Source organism: Cydia fagiglandana, chromosome 9 (genome assembly GCF_963556715.1).
Source record: "Cydia fagiglandana chromosome 9, ilCydFagi1.1, whole genome shotgun sequence".
Classification (NCBI taxonomy): Eukaryota; Metazoa; Arthropoda; class Insecta; order Lepidoptera; family Tortricidae; genus Cydia; species Cydia fagiglandana.
The window spans coordinates 8979900-8999037 of record NC_085940.1 but is presented as its reverse complement, the minus strand read 5'-3'; the positions used below and the strand labels follow the sequence as shown (position 1 = coordinate 8999037).

The 19138-nt window shown below is 35.7% G+C and overlaps 1 protein-coding gene across 1 annotated transcript in view; it reads right to left on the bottom strand.

The window, feature by feature from the left end:
* LOC134667309 (ubiquitin carboxyl-terminal hydrolase 4) overlaps positions 1 to 19138 on the bottom strand; it is a 358087-nt gene that overhangs the window by 35353 nt on the left and 303596 nt on the right. The window lies entirely within an intron of this gene.

The following is a 19138-nucleotide window of genomic DNA, read 5'->3' as shown; positions in this document are numbered from 1 at the left end:
GACTGGCTAGCCACGTACCTAATTTAAAACAGAGCAAAAACCATCATTAGATATTATTACCTATTATTACACAGTAACATGTGTTAGGAGGTTTTGTCATAACGTAACTAATCGACAAATGCGACAAATACAACACGGCTGTACACTTTGTTAGCTACTTGAGCTACAGCACTACAGTATGAGAGCTAGGTGTCACTGTCATTTAAGCAGGCCACTGACGAGCCTTTCAAATGGATGCCGTTACAATGGATTCATCCAAATGGACGACATCCTAATATTAAACATTGTACGTTTTTGACATTCTCGGACCGATTTTGGATTGCAGCCACGCTATTTGGACTGTTGAAAGGCTCGTCAGTGGCCACCTTTAGCTTGTATAACTGCGTAGAGTTAGACCAGGAAAGGTCTGCAGCGATTTTGGTGGCCCGCGCAGTGGAAGTGTTATTTACACGTCATAATTTCATAGAAGTTTGACGTTTGAAGTGACGCTCGCACTGCGTGGGCTGTCGGAATCGCTGCGGACTTTTCTCGGTCTGACTCTAAGTCTGTTTGCAAAAATGCCATAAGAGCTTTTCGTATGACTTTGTATCTAGGTCTTAATTCAACTTAAAACTATATGTATGTACAATTGAGAATGTCACAGGCAAACTATCATAATTATTATGACTTTATAAGATTAAAATATTTATTTACAATGGTTCAGTACATTGATGCAATATATAGACGTTATTTATGAAAATTTACAGCTACTCGGGACAGTTGTTTCAAAACAAAATTACGCTTGAAACTTTACACTGCACCGTAATATCCAGGGCAGCGGCCAGCAGCAGAGCAGCAGAGTAAAACAAGCGACTACATACACTCACCACGGCGTTAATGCGCTATCAATAAACATTACGGCAAAGTAACGAAAGTGCTTCTAACGTGCCTTCCCTACTTTACATGAAGGTAGCTTAGATTATATTCAAAAGTCATTGTAAACAGTGAGGGCAATTAGCAGAGTTTTTTAAAAATCGTAGTGCCTTTTTAGATCATAATGCGCTTGCCAAAAAAATGTATAGCTCTTGATGCCTTTCATCTGTAGTAACTTAATTGATTCGAAACCAAACTAAACAACTTGCTCGATAGAAAAAAAAGCACTAAAGTCCACCACCATTAAAAATGCTTAAATAAAAATTGCTTCTAAAGCTTTTTTTTATCAAACTTAGTGGATTACTCTTTTTGTAAAACTGACTAAAAAAGTTATCGTGAAAATAACATAACTATATTTTTGTTTTTTTCTTCTGGACGACGTAGCTGTAGATACATACCTAAATTTGGTTGCAAAAAAACATAAAACTGTTATTTTAATGTGAGGGATTGTGTACCTACAGTAGATCGATCATCCAATGCACCAGAGAACTTAATTGAAGCATATCACGTAACAAAACCGATAACTTTGAACCCGAGAATGCAGTCAATGTATCTAAAAGTACACAATGGCTAACGATGGGCCATGCTAAGCCACCACACGCCACTTGAACACCACAGGCCGCGCTAGGCCACGATTCCTTTTCAGTGTCAAAAAAACGACAACTTCCCGATTGCGCGCCAGGATAGACAACTGATGGCCAGTCGACCGCTATGTCCGTCATTGTACACCCTTGCCCCCTGTACACAATGGCGATGGATTAATTGTTATGGACCATCCGTGACCACTATGTACTGGGGCCTTAAGAACAAGCTATGCTAAAGCACTTTATTTCCAGTAAATATTGTACTATATGAAGTGGTCATTTTTCAGTGTCTTAAATAATAGTAACCATTTTTCTACGACAGCAAAATTCGTCTTCAATCGGTCACAACTCAATTTTGTGAAGTCTTGAATCTGTTTGACTGATGGCTGACATACATTGATACGTTGTATTTTGTGGAATCGCCTTTTTTATTTACAATCCTTTATATTAACCTATAATGTTTTCAGGTGTAACTTTGCAGGTTAAGACGTGTGGCGTGTGAAGTATAGTCACCACACGAGATTGTTATGCCATTAAGGGTTCTTGCTAAATTGAAAATTCTATAGCGTAAGTATTGAACAACCAATTTAGCTATTTCATATTTCATTTATTGCAGTCATGAACATAAATTACATAATAGGATCTTACAGTTAAGTTGGCCAATTCATGACACCCTGTTAGGGCACACAATATTTCACTTCCTAGCTAATACATAAAACACAATTAAATACATAATTAAAACATTTCATCATAATCTATCGTATAATTAAGAGTGTGTAAAAAAAACCTATAACATTGTAAAAGTCAATAAAGAATAAAATTAAAAAATAAAATAAAATTAAATATTAAAATATTAAATTAAAATAAAAACAATTAAAAAAAGCATTCCATACATTAAGTTTTTAAAAGAAAATAAAAACATTTCATGCCATAATTTAAAATTCAATGTCACAATAAATAAATAAGGTTAAAATTTATAATTAAGCATTAGTGCTATTTTACTCCGCCAGCCTTTCATCATTTAAGAACTCCTAAAGTGAGTAGTAGCATTTGTGAATTAGCATATCTTTTAATTTATTTTTAAATAATATGTCACTCGGTTCTAGTTTGATACTGTCCGGAATTTTATTGAAAATTGAAATACAATTATATTGTGGCCCATTTTTGAAGATAGCTAGGACCCTAAATGGCGCAACAATTGCGGAGCGTGATGGTACGAGCACCTACTGCTTATTGTGAACAGACTCTTCTAATCGTTGGAATGACAATTAAATGTAACTAGTATTTCATCGTAAATTCATTTCCCTTAGTTCCACCGTAATTGAAACCCATCAACATTTATATAACGTACCAAATCTTGTTATTATTGTATCTCCTTGTAAACTAATGTCGTATGCATAGGTTGTAACTTGTAAATTGATGTCCGGGTTGTATCTTGTAATTCAATCAGCCATACAATTGCGTTACAATAACAACAATGTAACTATAAGGGAATACAGTTTGTAATATTACGCCGGTACACGATTCAAACTACTTTGTCAAAACATACGGTCGTATTCGAACAATGCTTGTAAGGTGTCACAGCGTTACGATACCGATCTGTCAGTGGCATAAGGGACGTTTTTGGTTGGAGAAATGTCGGTATCGTATCGCTGTGACATCTTATAAGTATTGTTCGAAACAGTCCTATAGTTTCCATAACCCAACAGCATTTTTGTCATAAAAAAGTATGTTTTTACAAGCTTTTATTTACTTTCACCTGACCGTTGTCTGTCTGTCTGTGTGTAATCAAATCTTGCAAGTTAAATTTGATTCACTTCCCGGTTTCCGATTGAGCTGTAATTTTGCATACATACGTAAGTCGGGTGACATTGCAATATTATGGTGTCATCGAGCTGATCTGATGATGGAGACCGGAGGTGGCTATAGGAACTCTGTGATAAAACAACGAAACCTATTTGTGTTTTGGGGTTTTTAGAATTGTCTCGATGAGTATTAGTTGCCTATGGAAAAAAAGTAAAATCGGCAATAAAAGCTTGTACCAAAAATGTCATTTTTGCCAAAAACTTATTTAACACGCTTTTATTAACTATAACAGATTAAATGCTTAGAAAGCGTATAGGTTCGGTCCAAGCTAACTTTGTACAGGCGGTATAGTCACCATAAACGTCAAAGTTGTACAACTTCATTCTCAATAAGTTAACTTCGTTAATTACCTAAAGATTAACGCTCTTTGTCGTTCTAGTGCTCAGCTATGCAATCTAGAGTTGAATAAGCGGGTCTAGTTTGGTTCCATTATTCATCCCGTCGTTAAGTTGCGGATCTTACCAACAACTTAGCGATTTATGGCATCGATTAGAACTCTGCAGGTGCCTGTGCATTAGTTCAACATCCAATCTCAACCATCAATACAACAACTCGGAACCATCAATAGTTCAATTGCATTCTCTACTTTCAAAACTAACAGGGGAGTGTGAGAAGTGATGCTAAATTTAGTACCTACCACCTAAAATTAGATTGACTATCCGGTAACTGAACCGGGCCAATGTAAATCTGCCATGTCCCAGTGGACGTATATGTATGTGCCAACCCCGGCCTGACCCGTTCGCGCAACTATGCAAACTACACCCATATTTCATTCGCTTAAGTTTTATGTCTTATCAGCGTCCGACTCTCAAACTTTTTCCAGTTCCACAAGAAATGTTTTCAAAGATCGACGAGAATATTTTATGAAATATGCAAAAACGCGGGAAATCTGTTAATAAATTGATTCAACCCGATGGTACGAAGCTATTTCGCACATTGCGTGATCAGAATGTAATTTTCATTCGAGGTTTACGATAAACAACCCTCGATAATTCTTTTCACATCGCTATAATATTTTGTATTAGGTACCTTTAGCTACCACCAGTTTCGACACTGATATATTCGCTAGCGTGTGCGTAACTTAACTTGTATCTCGCTCGTACTCGCATATTAGTGCGAGCGAGATGTATAGAAAGTAAGTTACGCAGACGGCGTTTAGGAGGACGTTAGCGAATCTAATATGTCATTTTGACACAGTTTGTTAAGACAGTCGTGGTGTGGTGAAGGCTACTAAAGGATAGGGTAAAAGCACCAGTAGTCAGCCTTATAACGAAATTTCTATGTTCAAGATCGTATAATTTGTGCACTTATGGACCAATAGGTATTATCAATGTTCTTTCTGTTCAATAATTTAATAAAGTTAAATTTTTGTAAAGAATAAAACTTAATTGAATTCAACTTTTGGAAATATTTAATTAAATATAATAAAAGGGCATTTTTGCCAGTAATCAGCCCCCTGTATACCAATACACAGCCTTTAGGTGGGTCAATTTCACCAAACGAGCATTTTTGTCTAATTTCCATGGAATTTTGAAATACCAACATTACACAAAAAAAAATATGCTGAGAATTTGATAAAAAATATAATAAATATTAATTTTCTTATGGGATAAAAATATTCATAAAACTATAAAAGTTATTTAAATTTAAAATTTTGGTCAGGGCACGGGAATTAGTGTGTCCATGGAAATTAGATTTTACTAGGACGGAAATTAGAACACGGCACGGGAATTGTTTTCTTAACTTATTTTGGTACTTAAACCTATTATTTATGTATATTTTAATCTACAATAATATACTGCAACCATACTGAAGTGGCATCGGACATATTTACCTTCTTTAATTTTAGTTTCGAACGACAAATCTACGAAAGTATGTTACATTAAAAACTACGTATTTGACTAATCCTTTCCTTTATTTTAATGGCAACTAATCTCTCTTTCTTAGTAAAATGTAGATATTTCAAAACAATACTTTGAGTAGTTTCGTAAACTTGTCCGCCTTTACATACAAAACTATTCATCAAAAAGTGTCATTATGTATCTGCATGTAGATAGATACAAGGTGTATGATCTGGTATATGGTCTTATAGGAAATGATACTAAGAAATAAATAGGGGCACAGTGAGGAGAAGTTATTGTGTAAGTTAATCTGAAGAAATCGAATATGCTGCCTTCATAAATTAATAACCCAAAAAATTGTTTGAACACATATGAGGTAAGGTGGGGTAAGAATATCACCGGGGTAAAACTATCACTTGTATGGAATCCTCATACTGTTAGTCTTGCCCCGATCAAAATAAACTAAGTTAGTCTTACCCCGCCTTACTTTACACATAGGTATACGGGGTGTCCCTGCCCTGCGGGAAAATCTTCAAAACGTAGGTTGGTTAAGTAATTTCTCAAAAATATCATAATCTTCCTAAAAAAAACTTGCTTACAAAATACCCCCTGGCACTGACTAAAATAACCGACTTGGTTTCACATTACATCCCAAAACTTTTTTGTAGTAGAGTAGAAGAACTGCGTTGCGAGATTTGCATCTTTTTACATGAATTGAAATGATCCCATCTCTTTTTGTAGGCTGTCCTTCTTTTCGGGTAAATATACCCATAACATACTGATACTATGTATATACATATCATAATACATCTTTTATTCATACTCACATCGTCCATCGTAGTGTACCTTTACTTTCCCTACTAATTGTAAGAACTAAAAGGTAACGTTGTTATCGCATATATTTCTATAGGATTACAAACTTAATTATGCAGTTATCTTTAGAACGTGACTAATATTGCAGTATTATTAGATTTTTATCGTCTTAAAAAGCTAAAACCTAATTACGTTTCAAATTTGGAACTTGTGGGTATGCTAGAAGTACCTTAAAATAATATTGATTGAGAGTGATTGTGCCAGTGACAAAACTAAGGGATTTTAAAGTGTATTAATTCTTAGACTACATGCTCAAATTAAATGTTATTTAGATAGAATGTTATTGAGATTTGATGGTACGGCCGTGCCACTTTGTTTTGCTCGACTTGGCGGCGGCACGGCCGTACCCCCAGATCCTTTGTCCTTCTTCAGGCCTCAAACTATCTCCATGCCAAATATGTATTATCAAGATGATATTGTTTCAGCGGCTTAAGCGTGACGAGATAACAGACAGACAGACAGAGATACTTTCGCATTTATAATATAGTAAGAATAGGATATATTAAATTTTTCTTGTACCTATTAGGAAAGCTAATTTATAACAACTAATCTATTAAACGAGCAATTCTTGTATATATTTCGGGGATCTCGGAAACAGCTCTAACGATTTCGATGAAATTTGATCATATATGGGCGTTTTCTGGGATGAAAAATCGATCTAGCTAGGTGTCTCTGGGAAAACGCGCATTTTTGAGTTTTTAGGTAGGTATATGTTTTCCGAGCAAAGCTCGGTCTCCCAGATATTTAAACTTTATACGGCTTACGCTGTCAGCTGTCAAATTTACATAATAAAACCATTGTAAATTTGATTCATTTTGTTTCATGTAACCTTAGATACGGGTATTATAATATGTAATAAATCCAAAAATAGTTTTATGTTTATATAATATTTTAATATTATAATATGATAAATGAGTAAGGTAAGGTGGCGTAAGACTAACAGTACGAGGATTCCATACAAGTGATAGTCTTACCCCAGTGTCGTCTTACCCCATCTTACCTTACGTATTAAAATTGCCCGGGTTATTTGGGTCCACCCTGTAAGTATGTACTATAGTACTTATACTAAAAAACCGTTCATAGATTTTTGTGCATTCTCTGAGATTTCCTTAAATGTAAAATAGAAAGATATACGTTATATTATTATTACATATAATATATATTCAATGCCAATATATATATATGTAATAATAATATGACGTAATTATTGCCAATTAACTTACAGTGCCCCCAATTAAAATTTTGTTGACAATAAATGTAATACTTTCTAATTCCCGTGCCACTTAATCAGCTGTTTTAGGTAAATATTCTATGGGAATTAGGGCACGGAAATTAGGATTCGTAATAAAAAAACTCGCCAAAAATTTAAATCATGTTTAACCAAACTGTTATGTTATCGCTTACATAAAGATACATAAAGGGCTCCTAAATATGACAATTGTTTTTGAAAAGCTATGTGGGAAATAAAATTTATAAGGGGCATCGAAATTAGAAAAAAATTGTCGCCCACCCGGATACCGAAATACTTATGCGATTTGCTCGAACACGCCGCGGCTTGACGTACATCCGCTTGATTTGAGAATTAGCCGAATACTGCCAGTGCCAGTACAGGTGAGGCGGGACACGAGGCGGTTCAGATACAGACGTCGGCTGTGAGAGCCCTTTGAGTTTTGCCGACGAAATTTTACTCGCGCGCTCGGACAAAATTTAAACTTCGATCACGAGTTATTTACCACAATGAAGTTAATAGTGTATGTGCTCAGTGATAGTAAATATCATCTAGTTTAAGTATTTGACACTAAATTAGTGATACTAATGTAGAATTTTTCGTAGGATTTTTCATTATGCTCAAAAGTAGATTCCGGACAGGGCACGGGAGTAGTAATTTGAGCCTTTAGGTATTTTTAAGTGTACTCTAAAAACCAATTAATCAGTGAATTCATATGGAACCCGGTGTGAAAGTATGGCTTCTTTATGTAAAAAAAAAATGGTAAGTATTATTTGATGCTAACCCGCGATTTTCATCACGGACAGAAAAAAAATCGTGTTCAGAAATTGACCCAGGTACCCAGTGCCCAGCCATCCCCTTCTAATGGCTGATTAGTGGGTTCGAATTCGAATACAGTGAGCTTATTGCCCAGTGGTCAGCCACAGGCTGACTACTGGGTGTTTAATGTATTTCAAGCAAATAAATTCATAATAACGTAATTTTTTCAAGGGGCTTGATTTAACGACTTACACTTCATTTTAAAATAATAACAAATCCTAAATCCTATGGTCAGCCTCCCCCGGCTGATTTCTGGGTTTACGACCTTTTTAACACGTTCGCGGACGCGGATTCCATAGCATCCGTTTTTGTACTCCTCCTGGTGACGCGCCTGCTATTGCATCCGTTATTCTTTTTAAATTTCTTCGTTGAAATGCTTATCAATCCGCTTAACCACAGTATAATATTATTCATCAACTTTTCCTCTACCAGTCACCAGAGTCAAATAATGCGTACTGCCATATTACATAGTTTTATCGAAGTTAAAAATTATCCTGTGACGTCTCCAAATTGGCCCCCCTTTCTGTGACGCGGATGCTATAGCATTCGTCTTTGTATGGCAGCTCCCTTAGTAGCCCGGCAGGTGCGTCTGGGAGTGGACACATGTAATTTGGGTCAATTTCGTGCGCGATAGCGATTTTGACGTATTTTTATAAAATCGTAATTAATGTTTTTCTTACAATTTCTTTAAGTTTTTCATTGTGTTTTAATAAACAAACGTGTTTACTTGCTGTTAATTATACTACAGTAAAATTTTGATAACGATTAATGTGAAAAAGTGAGGCATGAATGTGTATACCTATTATTGAAATAATTACGTTACTAGTCATAGTTTTGGTCATATAATTGTGAATTATAGCCTGTTGGCGCTCGATGATCACCTCCCACAAGGTAAGCACCTTATGACACGCATTTGTGGTATCATTCTGTGTATATTTCATGCCTTGTATTTGGTGCAGATGCATCCGAAAAAGAATATAAAGTTGGGTGAATCATCGCTTGGCAGGAAAAGTGGTGGACGCTTTACGTCCAGAACTTAACGCGGCGGTGCGTTACAGGGAACTGAAAAAGTGTAATGCGGTACATATTGACACTTTTGAGAAGTAGTGTTGGCGTAAAATGCTGCGTATACCTTGGACAGCTAGAAGAACAAACCTCTCATTTTAAGAGAGCTCAACATTGCAACTCGGCTCTCTACAACATGCTATGAGACCCATGACTGGGCCTTTAGATTAGAGCCGGTCTCCAACGCATAATTTGTAGGTAGTATCACATAATTTGAGGTCGAATGAACAGCGAACGTGCTTGGCATGGGGCATGTATGAGATGGACTCAATATTACAATGATAAGCAAAGAGGGAACAAAACAGAAGAAGAAAATTGTTTGAAGAGGTCAGCAAATGAGTCTTTAGAGCAAAAATCACGCCCTTAGGAAGTCAGAAGTCTCAGCCATCAAGTCCATCGAGCACGATGTATGAATGCTATAACATGCGATGTCATATAAAATCCCATCTTGACTACGTCATATGACAGACATGCTTATGCATCCGAATTGTATAGCATTTGTTGTCACATAGCGTATAAAAAATATACTTCATATTGACGCGGATTGCATAGCATTCGCCTTGCATAGCATTACGCGTCATATACAAACCTAAAAGATATATTTGTAGTGACAGGAATGCTATAACAGTCCCAATATTTCCATACAAAATTTAGGTGTCCAACTGGTGTGACTGAGCGTCCGCGAACGTGTTAAAATTACTGCTTCTAACCCAGTAGTCAGCCAGGGGAGGCTGACTATTGGATTTTGTACAAAAAAGTAGTTTCCAATAGTCAGCCGCCATAAAAATGTTACTTCCACATGGATTAATATTAATCTTTTACGTTTTTCAGATAGTTTAGGTATTAATTAGGAGAAGTAGTCCATATTCTTTTAAAAATAAATCACAATTCGGCTGCTATCGTCTTATCAAAATACCATGTGACATTCCAAAAAAAATGGCGCATATCTCTTAACCCTTCATGTCAGAAGACACCACCACTTTGAATTTTTTTTGTGGATCATAGTAGAGTATTCGTTTAAAAATTAAGGTATTTTTCAATGAATAGCTTATCAATCTATAATATTACCTAGTTTTCACATGAAAATTAGAAAAACTTTATTATTTACAGCCAAAAATAGGCAAGAAAGGCTGACTAGTGGTGCATGGCTGAGCACTGGTGCCTTTACCCTATTCCAATACGATAAACGTACCGGTACGAATATCAGAGCTCTAAAAACCTCGATGCAAGCTGCGCAAATTTGATGTGACATACTATGTTCGTTTTTATAGTGACGGGCAATGGAGTTTATGAAATATATGTTGGTTGCTAAGTGCTAACGGGTATTGCGGACAAAAAACAACATTGACCGCGATAAAACGTTGCGTATGAGCTTGTGGTCGAGTCCGTCACATCACGTACCGCTGAAACTACACGTCCACGTCAGCAACTATCTAGACACGCGGCAGCGTGTCAAGCCAAGTTCAAGCAAAGGAACTGGCTAGCCAGCGCCAAGTGTAATATTACACGAACCACTTGGTGCCACTTTTGACCCTTCTATAACTCAAAACATCTTTAACGTAAACACATAAAACTACGTGTGTTTAATTATATCCATAAGGACATCTAGAAGCCCAAATTTCATGAAGCTAGCTCAAACGGTTATAAAGATATGAAGGTCAAAAAGTCGTAAATTTTAAGACTGACTGACATACCTATAGTACCTAAACCTAACCTACTTCCAGATGACCTAGAAGGATGAAATTTGGAATCCAGCTCAGTTATTGTGTGAAAGCGTAGGAAAAAATCTAAAAATTAAAAAAAGTTATAAAATAGGGGGGGTCCCCATACAAAAAAACCATTTTTTATTGTGACTGACATATAAGTACCTAAACCTAACCTACTTCCAGATGACCTAGAAGGATGAAATTTGGAATCCAGCTTAGTTATTGTGTGAAAGCGTAGGAAAAAATCTAAAAATTAAAAAAAGTTATAAAATAGGGGGGGTCCCCATACAAAAAACCTGTAATACGCGCTAAACAACCGGCCCACGGTGTGTCGTTGGCGGCGCGCGGCACCACATAATTAATACAAAGAACAGAAGTAAAAAACATGCAGCGGAAACACAAGAAAAAACATTAAATCTCAATACCTGCCTAGTTTTCTTTACAAAAAGTATTGATATCCCATCAAAAACATAAATGTAAAAAAGGAGAGCCAAGTTCAATACAAAAATTATGCTTGGCTGTGGGGTTCGCCGCAAAAAGAATGGAGATTTAAATGAGTGCCAAGTTCTATGCAAAATCCAAATATGTATTTATAGGAACAAAATAACATTATAAACAAGTATTAAACTCTATTTCTTTGCTTTATTGGATACCTATAACAATTGCTGTTATTTAAAAAAAATGTGAGATCTTAAAGTAGGTTAGATTTGGCTTGGCCAGTTTTTATCAGAATTACAAAATATATATGTTGAATAACTTTATAAAATGACTGATGTAATAAAAACTGGCCAAGTCAAATCTAACCTGCTTTAAGATCTCGCATTTTTTTCAAATAACAGCAATTGTTATAGGTATCCAATAAAGCAAAGAAATAGAGTTTAATACTTGTTTATAATGTTATTTTGTTCCTATAAATACATATTTGGATTTTGCATAGAACTTGGCACTCATTTAAATCTCCATTCTTTTTGCGGCGAACCCCACAGCCAAGCATAATTTTTGTATTGAACTTGGCTCTCCTTTTTTACATTTATGTTTTTGATGGGATTACTTATTCTGTGACGTCAAAACGCAATTAGGGTTATTTAATGAATTCTATACATAGCTATGCTTTTGTGTCTGTGGCACTGACAGTAGTCAGGTAAGTCCAATTTTACGATTCAAAGTTATAAATAGTACCTAATAAAAAATTACTGTTTTATTACATTATGCTTTTTAAATTGCGCCATCTTCAACAATACAATATAGAGAGAAGTTATCAGTCTTCTAACTAACTAACTAGCCTCGGCTTTTACTTAGGTTTACATTTTATGTAGTTTTTGAAGAAAGTATACCTAAAGAAAGTCAGTTTTTTAGCAGTTTTTAGTACTTCAGTGATTGTAGCACTACCTATAAGTAGGTATCCTTAAGAAACAATAAAAAAAACAGAAATTTAGATATTTGATTCATAGGTGGTGTGCATGAAAAGTGTAAATGAAAATATGTCGTAATATTCCGTAGGTACCTAAATACTTGATACCGCAATAAATGTCTTCGTTTGATATTTACTTCATGTTCGTGGAGAATATATAATGATATTTAAATTTGCTCTATCTCAAACACCGGCATTGTCGGGTTAGGTTAATTTAGTTCTCAAAATACACTCAGCAGCAATGAAAACGGGTCTCATGAATACTCATGAACAAATTTAGTGGAACACAAAAAAAAAGGTTTAAGTACTGGATTACAGCACCTAAAGTAATTTCAAATATTGTAATTAAACTTATTTTTGTGGGTTCCTCTTAATTTGTTCATGAGTGTATTAAAAAGGAATTTCAGCGATATCATTTGTGAAGTTACATTGTCATAACTTCAAATTCATAACAATGTCACAAGCAAGCCCCGTAATCTATTTCCATCCCCTTACGTGTGTTGTGAAGAACGTGCTTAAAGGATTATGGAAATGGCTGCACTCTACATAGTGTGTAACCTCAGTGTGTAAGTACACGGTATCTTACGGGTTGTTACAGGAAACCATTAAAAGAGCACTTCTGCCATCTCAATATGTGGTAACTGTTGGCAAGTCCAACAGAACGAAACACTATTCATTCCTTTTTACATTCCTCTAGTTCTATTTTTTGATGATTTCACATTTCCACCTAAAATAGTGCTTTTGATCAAATATAATTATTGTGACTATAAGACGGCTTTAACTTCATAGCCCATACAGAACCAGCCCACTCCATGTCCACCGCTGAATAGTACGTTTATTCAATAATGAATTGAATTTTTTGCTTGATCAAAACCAGCTATTTTAATGATTAAATGATTATTTATAATACGTGAGCAATTAAGTAAATCTTATCACCACGACCACCAAAATAACCAAATAATAATAATTATTATTTTTTACATTGTCCAAGTGCACATGGATAGAATGAAAGACGTGTGATAAGGTCATTTAGAGAACGAGTCTAGTGAGACGTTCGCATTGCCGGGAAATCCCGTGGGAATGCAATGAAATGGTTGCCAACGTATCCGTGTCACGAACAGACGTAGAACGAACGCGAAAAAAACGATGTGTTTCAGATTTCCTTTTTTTTTACGGAGAACACGCAAATATTGCTGTATATTTTGATTAAGTGTAAAAAATACTACCTAGTTTAAAAGTTTTCCATATTATTGATACTTAAATATATTTTTGTAATAAAATATTTTTCTAATTAATCAGTTTCCTGCTATGCAAATACGAGTATATGCAAATTGATAATAATTAGTTATTTTTATTAAGTACAGTTACAGTAGTAGCCACACTAAATCTATATTTTAGTCGATGTAGGACATGCAGATCAAAATATACATAACTTAAGACACCAATTTTGCATTTTATTCCTAACCATCAGGATCATTATGACTATTGAGCGTCAAGGTTGCTTGAACTAATACTCGTCAATTATTCGTGCAAATACGCGCACCACACTCGCGAATTGTTATGCGCATCTTTTTAACATTAGTACTTTTCAAGGGGTTTTATTTTACACCTCGCCCATAAGAGCGGTAATCCGCCGCAGCGCAAGTAGCTCGAATAGGCAAGAGCGTTAGAGATGCAGATGACGATTTTGTTGTTTTTGTTGGTAGGCCCTCAGATACCACTGACTATCATAAAACAAAGTAATCATTGTAACTTGAACGGAAAATGTATTTTTTTCATTATAATTGCTAACAGTATGTATGCTTAAATATTCACTGACGAAAGCAGTAAATTGTACCGAAAACGCATATATACATAAGTTTGCGTGCGCTCACTGGCTTTTGGTATTCATATTTGTACAACTCTCAATATTGACTGATGTTGATGACCTACTAAATACAACACTACAATTATAATTGTAACCACTCCACGTTTCCAACACAACAAACTAATTACACATACTAATCCCGATGACAAGTGCGTTAACTTCTGCTCTTTGCGAATAAATAACAATTGTGGAACCAGCCCATATAACCATTCCAGTCGCAGAATCATCAAAGTGGTAACTAAATGTCAGATGTGTCGTAACAGAGTCCACACAATGTGTCTAGAATTGTTTCGGAACAAAGTGTCGTCGCCGTGTGTACATTTTTCCGTAACAAGGTGTCGACACATTTGTGTGCACTTTGCGTGCGGTTTGCGACTAAATCTGACAGCAAATTTGTGACAGCAAATGTCAATATAAAATACCTCTTGAAAACCAAGGTTTGTCAAACTACTATTAGTGTCTCGTGTGCTCGTAAGTAATACTAGTAAGTCATCATGGGCGATGCAAATGATAATAATCGACCAAAACCATATAAACACCCAACACCCGTCAACCTTTTACAGAAAAGTTTTTAATGAAATGCAATAAGCTACTTAGGTCAGCCAACGAATGCTCAAAAAAGTTGTAGAGGGAAATGCTCGGAACACAATTGTTGACTCTGTAACTTGGTTTGGACAAGTTAGGAGGTGAACATATCAAAAGTCCCCGGCCGTAGCCCTTGAGCGGGGGGAAGAGAGGGGGCTTTGAATGTCCCATTTTCCGGTTTTTCGATTATATCTCGGAAACTATGCATCTTAGCGACATGGCCACTTATACAAAATGAAAGTTAATTTAATTTGTTACAAGTTTATTCAGTCAATTTTTACGATATGTTGAATAGTTTTTGAGATATCCGCTCTTGAAAGTTTATTTAGGGCTCTCAATTTTATCTTGATATATCTACATCAGTGAAGGTGCTAGGCCGTGTATGGTATCGTTTTCGTATAAATCTGGGTTGCTGAATCCATTTAAGGTATCACATTGAAACCATTCCACAAAATTAAAAAAATCTTTTTAGGGTTCCGTACCTCAAAAGCAAAAAACGGAATCTTTATAGGATCACTCGTGCGTCTGTATGTCTGTCTGTCTGAATACACAAAATAGTTCTTTACCTATAGATGACAGGAAAACCTATTAGAAATGTGCAGTCAAGCGCGAGTCGGACTTAATGTACGGAACCCTTAATACGCGAGTCCGACTCGCACTTGGTCGGTTTTTTTTAAACTCCTCTTGACGCTTAACCGCTGAACCGATTTCGTTGAAATTTGGTATAAAAATAGTTTGCGTCCCGGAACAGGACATAGGATAGATCTTATAACCAAAATCATCTTTTGAAGGTGTGAAAAGTGGCGTGGAAATTTGTACGGGAAATCAATAACCGCTGAACCGATTTATATTAAATTTGGGATGGTCTACATCTTTGATTTAGTTAAAAATGATAAAAAAAACATGACTTCAAACCTAAACTTAAACAGCATTAACTTCAAGAAGTCAATTCTGAATTCCCCCCTACACCTCATTTCACATCTTTGAAGGATGATTTTTGAGATAACTTATTATGTCCTGTCTCGGGACTCAAAATATATGTGTACTAAATTTAAATTAAAACTGTTCAGCAGTTTAAGCGTGAAGAGGAGTTTAAAAGAAAGTAAGTTTATATGTTTTTACTTTGGAATGGTGTCAATGTGATACCATAACTAAATTTGGTACTGCGAATTTATACGAAAACGATACCAAACATGGCCTCGTAGCTTTACTGTTATAGAAGTCAAAATAAAATTGAGAGCCCTAAATTCTTATTACTTGACCAAACTTGTGTAGAAGGAAAAGGAAAAATAAAAGTCTTCGGCAGGAATATAAGACACAAATATAATTTTTTTTTTGCGATACTATTTCAATTATCAAATATAAACATATTTTGATTATATTATTCTAGTGAGATCCTCACAGATAAACAAAAACATTTACTTAAAAAATTACAAGGTCGAAATGTCACGGAACTTGTGAGAGTAATACGTGAAAAATAAAAACTTTTATGACAAAAAAATCTGGACACAATTTAAGAAGCATCCAATTGCGTCGAGGAATCATCTGTATTTTTGCTTGTTTCATTACCTCCTCGCTTCTTTTTTTGTCCTTTGTATTCTGGAGCAATTTGTTAGTTCTGAAAATAAAGATAACTTGCGTCGTCACGAATGTCGATTTATAGGTTTTAGGGAGTGCAGAATTCGAAAACGATGATCATTTTATAATCCAAGATGGCCGCTACGTATTTTGTCATAAAAGTCGTCATGAATATCGTTTTATAGGTTTTAGGAAGTGCCGATTTCGAAAATGATGACCAGTTTGGAATCCAAGATGTGTGCCGTGCACTTTGTCATAAAAGTCGTCATGGATATCGTTTTATAGGTTTTAGGGAGTGCGGAATTCGAAAATGATGACCATTTTGGATTCCAAGATGTCTGCCGTGCACTTTGTCATATAAGCCGTCATAGATGTTGATTTATAGGTGTTAGGAAGAGCAGATTTCGAAAATGATGACCATGACCAACAAAACGACATCCATGTCGACTTTTAACATAGTGCATGGCCGCCATCTTCGATTCCAAAATAGTTATTATTTTCGAAATCTGCGCTCCCTAAAACCTATAAAACGACAGCCATGACGACTTTAATGACATACTGCATGGCCGCCATTTTGGATTCCAAAATGGTCATCATTTTCTAAATCTGCGCCCCCCAAAACCTATAAAACGACACCCATGACGACTTTTATTACATAGTGCATGGCCGCCATTTTGGATTTCAAAATGGTCATCATTTTCTAAATCGGGGCCCCCTAAAACCTATAAAACGACATCCATGACGACTTTTATGACATAGTGCATGGCCGCCATCTTGGAATCCAAAATGGTCATCATTTTTGAAATCTGCGCCTCCTAAAACCTATAAAACGACACCCCTGACGACTTTTATGGCATAGTGCATGGCCGCCATTTTGGATTCCAAAATGGTCATCATTTTCGAAATCGGCACTCCCTAAAACCTATAAATCGACACCCATCTCGACTTTTATGACAAAGTGTTTGGCTACCATCTGCATGCAAGACATTTCTATTAATCTGCGCCCCCCAAAACCTATAAAACGACACCCATGACGACTTTTATGACATAGTGCATGGCCGCCATTCTGGATTCCAAAATGGTCTTCATTTTCGAAAGCGGGGCCCCCTCAAACCTATAAAACGACATCCATGACGACTTTTATGACATAGTGCATGGCCGCCATCTTGGAATCCAAATTGGTCATCGTTTTCGAAATCTGCGCCCCTTAAAACCTATAAAACGACACCCATGACGACTTTTATGACATAGTGCATGGCCACCATTTTGGAATCCAAAATGGTCATCATTTTCTAAATCTGCGCCCCCCAAAACCTATAAAACGACACCCATGACGACTTTTATTACATAGTGCATGGCCGCCATTTTGGATTTCAAAATGGTCATCATTTTCAAAATTGGGGCCCCCTAAAACGTATAAAACGACATCCATGACGACTTTTATGACACAGTGCATGGCCGCCATTTTGGATTCCAAAATGGTCATCATTTTCGAAATCGACACTCCCTAAAACCTATAAATCGACACCCATCTCGACTTTTATGACAAAGTGTTTGGCTACCATCTGCATGCAAGACATTTCTATTATTTTTACGTACAAAAATGGCCCCCTGTCAACTTCCAACCGAGATTTAATCGATAATTTATTCGATTAATGTTCAGATTAATTCAATTTCAATCTATGTTAGGTCGACTAAACTAATCGTGATTAAAATTTGAGGATTACCTTTTTTTATTCCATTAATTAGTCGAATAAACAGTTAATCTATTAAGTCCCATCTCTGACCACGTCATTTTTACACTTTGAGAATATCTGAAAACAAATGAACAACAAGGAGCCATTTTGCAAATCCAGTAACTTTGTTATTACTTTTGACAGCGCGTGTCATGTGTCTACACAGAGTCGAAACATTTGCGACTACTTTGTGACTGCAATATTTCTCAGCCTTAAACCATATTTATACATCATAATTAACAAGTTTCGTAGTATGTAAAGCGTTATTTCTGTTATTTAAGTATAGTATACGCATCGAAGTACTAAAAATGCATCAAATAATATATTTACGATCACAAGCACTGAGAAGTAAACAATTTTATTTCCGGCTAAACTAAAACAATGTGGTGGCGCGTTGATTATATTACACTTAGTTTATCAAATCACTCGAGCAGTTTAATTCCCCATAATAATTTAAGTCCTATTGTAATATAAATGCAAACAATGACAGCGTTTTACACAAAAATAAAACGCTAATTAAATAACTTACCCTATTCGGAACCTAATAATAATATTGAGAATGGCAACCCTGTTGTCGGTCGTATTGTCCTTTTCTAGCATATACGTCCCTCTCTCTCCCACACTCCCACCACACAGCAGTTTGCTTTTTGGCGGTTGTCGCAAAAACAAATTTCCAACTCATTGTCTCAAAATTACACCAGGCAGGATTAAAACTTTAGGTTCCGAATAGGGTAAGTTATTTAATTAGCGTTTTATTTTTGTGTAAAACGCTGTCATTAAACAACTGTACCGCTATTCGGAACCTAATAATAATATTGAGACGTGTTTGTTATCGCCTGGTGGTGGGAAGACGCCAAGCCAATGTGATTATACATGTACTTATTATGTATATGTAATATTATTATATTATGAGTGTTTAATTAATTATGCAGTACACCCTTTATTTTAACACCTGTGAGGAGAGAGGTATTTAGTAAAGCATACAATTTGATATTCCATTATATTATGATTATGATACTAACTTAACATTTTGTATACGTACTTAATGTACTTATAAATGTTCAAAA